At 30.3% G+C, this 6,773-nt stretch overlaps 1 non-coding gene across 1 annotated transcript; it reads left to right on the top strand.

Moving 5' to 3' along the window:
- Nucleotides 1–545: 545 nt before the first annotated feature.
- Nucleotides 546–618, top strand: Trnar-ucu. The gene has a single exon. It is a non-coding gene; the product is annotated as a tRNA-Arg (tRNA).
- The last annotated feature ends 6,155 nt before the right edge of the window (nucleotides 619–6,773 follow it).

Here is a 6,773-nt window from a genome sequence, read left to right on the forward strand (position 1 = left end):
AAAAATACTTTTCAATTACAGTATTATCTAAAGAAATTTCTTAGAAAACGGACAGTTGGATAATTTAGATATGAAAACGATATTTATTTATAAAAGCCATTGCCATTTCACAAAATTATATGCGTATTGCACGCGAAATGCTCTATACCATCCTTTCTCAAAGTGTGCGATAACGCCCTTGGTGGGCGCTGGAGGCTTTCAGGGGGGCAGTAGAAGGCTCAGTGATTAAATTTGAGTTTTATTTCTTCTCATTGAAACATTCTTTGATCTCAGAAATAGGATATGGGTCACACCCTATCTATCCTATCCATATAATAATGCGTGTTTAAACATATTTGCAATAACTGTTTTTAAGATATGCAACAGATGGTAATGTAAAAAGGTAAGTTAAAAAATATGGGGGCATTAGATTTTTTTTTAATTTCAAAGTGGGCAGTGGTCGAAATAAGTTTGAGAACCTGTGCTCTATACTTTCAGAAAATAGCTTTTATTAATTTAAAATACAGTAGATCTTCAAATTGTGAAAAAATCATCCACTTGATTACATCCCTGTAGCGCAGTGGATAGCGCGTTGGACTTCTAATCCAAAGGTCCCGGGTTCGAGTCCCGGTGGGGATGAGTACATTTTTGAATAATAACTCGATAAAGTATTATGGGTTTACGAAATGTTCATGAGAGAAATGAGAGGGAATATACATGCAATTACTGTAATCATTTATCTTCTAGATCAGTGTGTTATATTCGGATAGACGAGTTTTATTTCGCAGTGGTCTTTCCAATCTGGCTTTTATCTCTGACCAATGGAGTGGTTATGACGTGACCATTCACTTCGGGAATGTTTTTTCAAGGGACACAGCGGATTATCAAGCGACGAAAATTAGCGCCTTACATCTGTTAATTGTGAAAAATTATTTTCTTGGCTTTCAATGCATAGATATTATTTCAATGAATTCTAACAGATATGAGTAATTATTTCGTAAATTTAAGAATTCACAAAAGAAGGCCTTATATGATAGGGATAAGCCTATCGTATAAGGAATGTCTTACATTTTATGAAATGTAATCATTGTAATTATTATACATTACGATAGTTTTCGTTATGGGTCAAATATAAGATTTCAAATGTGATTGAATGAAACGATTTACCTTTGGTTGATCATCTTCTAACTGGTATTAAAAAGAAATTTTAAAAAGTGTTTCTCTCATTGAAAACCTTTGTTGGATGTTTTATTTCCACAAAAATCTTTTGTCTGACGCACCGTTGAAAGTACTTGCTTGTATATGTTATGGGCCTTTACGAATAATGATGAAAATGGTGCCGCAGTCCGATAAATATTGATTCGTTTATTAAAGTGAGCAATCGTTATGAACAAACACTTTGGGCATTTTGATTTTCAAAAAATTTTACTTTATTAAGAATTATTTATTTTTGTGAATTATCATAGACCTAAGCCATACGCATAACGTTATTAAAGTGTAAACTTTGACTTTAAATATGTCAAAGAGAGATGAACCGATTTGGATAAAATTTAAGACGTTTAAGCTTAGTTCACAAACCCGATTCGCTGGCGAAAGCGAAAAACAGAGCGAATAACACTTCAGACATGACGTCGTTTCCGGCGAATTTTACCATTTCGCGAATCGCTTCGAAGTTCGGAACAGTCGAGCTTTTTCGCTAGCGAAAAAATTTCGCCACACATCGTATTTCCGCTAGTTGTCACGTGATTCTTGTTGTTTTCAAGATGGCTACAGAAACTTTCTCAGGCAATAGAGTAAATGTAATTACGGATTTTTAATATTTCTCTCACCCATCATCGTTTTCTTTTTGACGTACAGTAATACCCCGACTTACACGAACCCGGAGTTACGCGATTTTCAAATTTCGTCGATTCGTCTTTTGTTTGAGCGCCACGCGACTCTTGATTACACACTCCCCCACACTATTGTTCAGCTTACATGTTCGGACGTGTCGCGCGGAATCCACACATTGCTACAATTTATTTTGTGTTATTTATTTCTGTGTTTGTTATATCTACAGAGACTCGAGAGACTCTACTATGTCATCCAAACAAAGTAGAACTAATTCTTCTGCATCAAACAAGAAAAGAAAAACTTTATCTTTGGAATGTAAAATTAACATTGGGTATGTTCGTAAAGTCGAACGAGTTAAACGAGAATGACGTTACCGTTATTCCTATTTCGTTAGACTTTACGAACGATTCGTTACTAACGCGTTTATCTCGTTTGACTTTACGAACGTACCGATTATTAAAGACTTCGATACAAAAATGAAAATTTGTGAATTGGCAAAGAANACTTAATAAGTTTTGTGTCTTTCTTGATGTGATTGACCATCATTGCGGCTTAGTCAGTGGAGCATTTAGAAATATGGTGCCCCTAGGCCCACAATATGCACTCCACCCCAAACTAATAGTGCCACATTTCCACCGAATGGATCTATTTTATGATTTTAATTCTGCAATAATTGTTTTTTCACAGATTTTTTTAAATATTAAAAGGACAAAGGGCACTGCTATTGAAAACCTTTCATCACTACCATTACTATTCATTCAAAATACCATATTTTCATATGGCCTAATAATACTAAACCAATATGTCTTATTTTGTCTCTACTTAATATTTTAATTTGTAGTAATTTTATGAATTGCTTCTATATAAAATTGTTTTTTTATTATTATTTTATTGTTATTAGTATTATTTAAACCTTTTACTCCCCAAGGCCCGGGCCTAGTGGACCTACCGAAAATTTCATTACTGGGCTTAGTACACCACCAGCATCGATTTGTATGTATGTTATGGACTAAGTGATTAATATGGCCTTATTCATAATGCCCGGTCATTATGAATAATGACAAAATCGGGCACTGTAAGAAATGTCAGGTTTTTTATCATAATTTATCGGATTGACCGATCACTATGAACACTACTATCATTTGATCGTGCAAAGTGATAAGTTAATAGTATCAAAAGGTCAGAACAGTCAAATTTTTAAAACATCAGCATATCTGAGAATAATACAAAAAAGCAAAGTGACTTTGAAATTATTGCGCTTACGTAAATATGACGTTGTATCTATTGGAGAAATAGGAAAATTAATTGTGCCTGATTAAATATTACGTTCACACTGAAGAAATATTTCATATATTGTATGACCTTATTGCTATTGGCCATGACGGTAGAAACCATATGGAAAAGAATTAAATACGAAAGATAAAAATATTAAAAGGAAGATAATCATAATTTATTTGAACTTATGTGAAATCTGTCAGAAAAATAAAATTGTTTTTTTCACATGAAAAAGATTAACCATGCTGATTTCCAAAAACCAGTATTGTTATTATTATTACTACAAAGTCGGTGACTAAGAAAAAAGAGTTGATTTCAAAATAGAAGAAAAAATAAAAAATGTGTCTAAAACAAGAGAAATGGCATTGTTTAATCTTAAAAAGCAAGCAGAAAATAATGATTGATACATCGAATTCCGAATATCCACAGCTAATGTTGGGGACACAGTAAGGATTCTTATACCAAATATATATGGACCCTGAGGTTATGGAATAAATATGGAAAAATATTTTAGCTGTCGTTGTTGCGAAGATAAAAACCTCTATAAACTGGGTACCAAACATGGCATATTAAATCTATTATGTTCCAGAAATCAATTTACTGTTTGTAAAGAAAACTTCATTTCCATTGGAGATGTACCGATTGTAGAAATTTCGGTTAAAGAATGTGCAAGAATGTCATCATTTTCCGGAGGTCAAGGATATAGTTGATGCTGCTGCAAAATTGGTTGAAGATCTAATAGCTGCAAATGCTATAAAGAAAAATATATTATGTAATTCCAAATGTTATCAAAATCTTAATTGCTCGAATAAAGAAATTTAAAAATATTTAATTTTTTATNTGGATCAAATTCACTAAGCGAATAAAAATCGCTTTTCGCTTTTCTCATTCGCTTTCGCAGTGTGAACTAAGCTTTAGTATGCATGATGAGTACTATGGACTTCTTCAATTTTGAATAAATTTATTGGATCGTTATGGAATTACCCAATCGGCATTTTGACGCATAGATTTACAACCAGAGATAACAGCGAGTTACCAAGTCTGCATATGTTTAACCCCCTCCCCCCTCCCTTTAGGTGTGGACATCGTTTATGGACAGCACCTATTTTAAAATAAGGAGATAGTATGAGAAAAGATAGAAAACGCGATTTAAAAGTTATAAAATTAACATCTGTTTGACATCAATTTATGTCTCCTGTTTATACAGTTTGAAGTGAATTTCTAAGGACATAATTTCAATTTATCACTTTCATCTCGTGAAATAGATGACAACTCTCCTTTTGTAATACAGTAAATGGTGTTTTAGCATTTATTCACTATAAAAATCCAGCAACGGGTATCTGGCTACAACATTTAAGAATGCGTTTGGCGCCATCTGTTATGATATTTTATTAAAACTAACTTTTTATAATTTTAATTATCATAAAATGACAAAAACTTAATTTTGAGAGTAGGAATGAGTTTTATAAAATAATTGTAAATGGTGGTAACGAGTAAAATCGTCATTAAGTCCGATCCTACTCGAAATACACACGACCCCCTTTACCTCCTCACACCCTTGACATTTAACCACCAAAATTTAAATATCATGCGGGTTCATTTTTTGACCGATTATCGTACTTTCCCTCTGTTATACAGTATATAACAGAGCCGAGAAAGTAAAAATGAATCGGCATCATATTTGCTACAACTTTTTTTTAATGGCAGCAGCGAAAATGATAGGATTTGTGTGGCGATAGGTAAAATTTATTTTTGAAGCCCATTAAAAAAAGCGATGGAGAGAGGGCGATATATTTAAGTATACGACAATAGGAACATTTTAAATATAGAAACTGTAAGTAAAACAATATCACGTTTAGACACAACCATTTTCAATGCCAATACGGAAATTATAGAAGACTTACCCGAAAGCCTTCTCTGTACGATGAAACATTTGGAAACATGCGTAACAAAATTCTGTAGTATTCTTTTCCCTGAAATAATATAAATAAAATAAATAAACAAATTATAAATATATATAGAATTGAAAAATATATAAATACATCGCAATTATTAATTATAAAAAGTTTTGATAAATATAATTGAAATGAATTAAAATAAGCAATATATGTTAAATTAGAAGGGGTATATGACCGAATATTGTATTAGCTATACATCTAATAAGAATACAAACTCACAATTTTTTAAAAACTCATACCTACTTATTGTATTTTATATTGAGTTTAAAAAATTAACACAGTACTTTATTTATTTATTAATTTTTACACGCATTTATAATTTAGCTTATAATTAACTTATATGATTCAGTCGTAAAAGTTATAATGAATTTTAAACTTAATAAGTTTTGTGTCTTTCTTGATGTGATTGACCATCATTGCGGCTTAGTCAGTGGAGCATTTAGAAATATGGTGCCCCTAGGCCCACAATATGCACTCCACCCCAAACTAATAGTGCCACATTTCCACCGAATGGATCTATTTTATGATTTTAATTCTGCAATAATTGTTTTTTCACAGATTTTTTTAAATATTAAAAGGACAAAGGGCACTGCTATTGAAAACCTTTCATCACTACCATTACTATTCATTCAAAATACCATATTTTCATATGGCCTAATAATACTAAACCAATATGTCTTATTTTGTCTCTACTTAATATTTTAATTTGTAGTAATTTTATGAATTGCTTCTATATAAAATTGTTTTTTTATTATTATTTTATTGTTATTAGTATTATTTAAACCTTTTACTCCCCAAGGCCCGGGCCTAGTGGACCTACCGAAAATTTCATTACTGGGCTTAGTACAATATAATTTACATTTTCTAATATCATAATGATAACTACATTCTTTAGATAGAAGATTAATTACTTTATGTATCACAGAAGATTAAGGAACCACTGATAGTTTGTGGACATAATAATTTATACTATATTTTCTATTTTTATTTTATTTTTAAAATTCTTTTGTTATTTCTATAACTAAAAAGCCGAATATCAAGTAAAACAGATAAATGAGATATTTTCAATGACTCTTAACAGTATAAAATTAATTCTTAAAGAGTTAAAATGCATCATGCGAAAGTAAATATACGATACGTTACTTGTTAATAATTTTTGAACGTATTAATTAATAATAAATCAAACTTATACAGTATAACATAATTATGTTATTAATATTTCAATAGTAAATAATATGAACTAAGGCATTACATACAGTATATATAAGAACATAAGACAAATATATTATTTAAATGTTATGAAAAATAATGAACAATTAAGAATTTAAATCGTATCATTCTACATAAAGATTATCAATAATTGAAAAGTTTAATCTAAATTAACGTATATAAATTTATTATTAAAAGAATAATCGATTTAAATATTTGAATATGTTTTGATAATATCTGATACTTACTTGCTGATGAGCAAAAGACATTTGCCAAAATAAGAAGAATAAAAATACATAAATAGCTGCTATTGCAAGTAATGATATGATGAAAGTTTTTCTTAAATATATATTAAACACCATTTGATATAAAATAAAAATAGATAAACTAAAAAAATTCAAAACTGTCAAAGAAATTGCTAACGATATAATTTTATTTGCTTCTTTAATTTGTTTCCACATAAAAGTATAAATGTTGAAAACTTCTGTAATTGTTAAATTGTCATTATTTAACATATAT

Source organism: Centruroides sculpturatus, unplaced genomic scaffold, assembly GCF_000671375.1.
Source record: "Centruroides sculpturatus isolate CEXI.00-Female unplaced genomic scaffold, Cexi_2.0 scaffold1633, whole genome shotgun sequence".
Classification (NCBI taxonomy): Eukaryota; Metazoa; Arthropoda; class Arachnida; order Scorpiones; family Buthidae; genus Centruroides; species Centruroides sculpturatus.